Genomic DNA, 806 nt, shown 5'->3' with positions numbered 1-806 from the left:
AAAAGTGATTTGAACTTTTTGTCCTTTATTAAAATACTCCTCAATAGACAAAATCGTCTTTTTACTATTTTTTAAAAATAATTATTATTTAGATATCTAGAATATAAGGGGAAAAAAATAGAAGAATCTCATACCTAAAAGGCTTTAAATGTAATGTGCAAAATTTTTCGTCAGGAATCCTAGGAAACTTTTTAGGAAAAATCGTATCCATGGAAAGAGAAAAAAATAAGAACCAAAATTTATTTAATTAAATAAAGAACATACGTTTGGCAGATTCTTTTAGGAAAAAACTTGACAAATGTTTGGCAGATTTTTTTAGGAAAAAACTTTTGGGATATATATATATATATATATATATATATAAATTATAAAATTAAAGGCTCCTAAAATATAATGTTTAACACTTCTAAATCAATTAAAATTGTACCTTAATTAAACGATTAGAATTTTATCTTAATTAAAAGAAAAACTCTACAATTAATTCTATTTAAGTCAAGTTTTTGGTAAAAGTGTGAAGCCTCTTAGAAAAGTGATTTGAACTTTTTGTCCTTCATTAAAATACTCCTCAATAGACAAAATCGTCTTTTCACTATTTTTTAAAAATAATTATTATTTAGATATTTAGAATATAAGGGGAAAAAAATAGAAGAATCTCATACCTAAAAGGAATTAAATGTAATGTGCGAAATTTTTCGTAAGGAATCCTAGGCAACTTTTTAGGGAAAATCGTATCCATGAAAAGGAAAACAAAATAAGAACCAAAATTTATTTAATTAAAAAAAAACATACGTTTGGAAGATTCTTTT

Source organism: Capsicum annuum, chromosome 9 (genome assembly GCF_002878395.1).
Source record: "Capsicum annuum cultivar UCD-10X-F1 chromosome 9, UCD10Xv1.1, whole genome shotgun sequence".
NCBI classification, from domain to species: domain Eukaryota; kingdom Viridiplantae; phylum Streptophyta; class Magnoliopsida; order Solanales; family Solanaceae; genus Capsicum; species Capsicum annuum.
The sequence above is the reverse complement of the archived record's forward strand: the minus strand, read 5'-3'. Positions refer to the sequence as shown.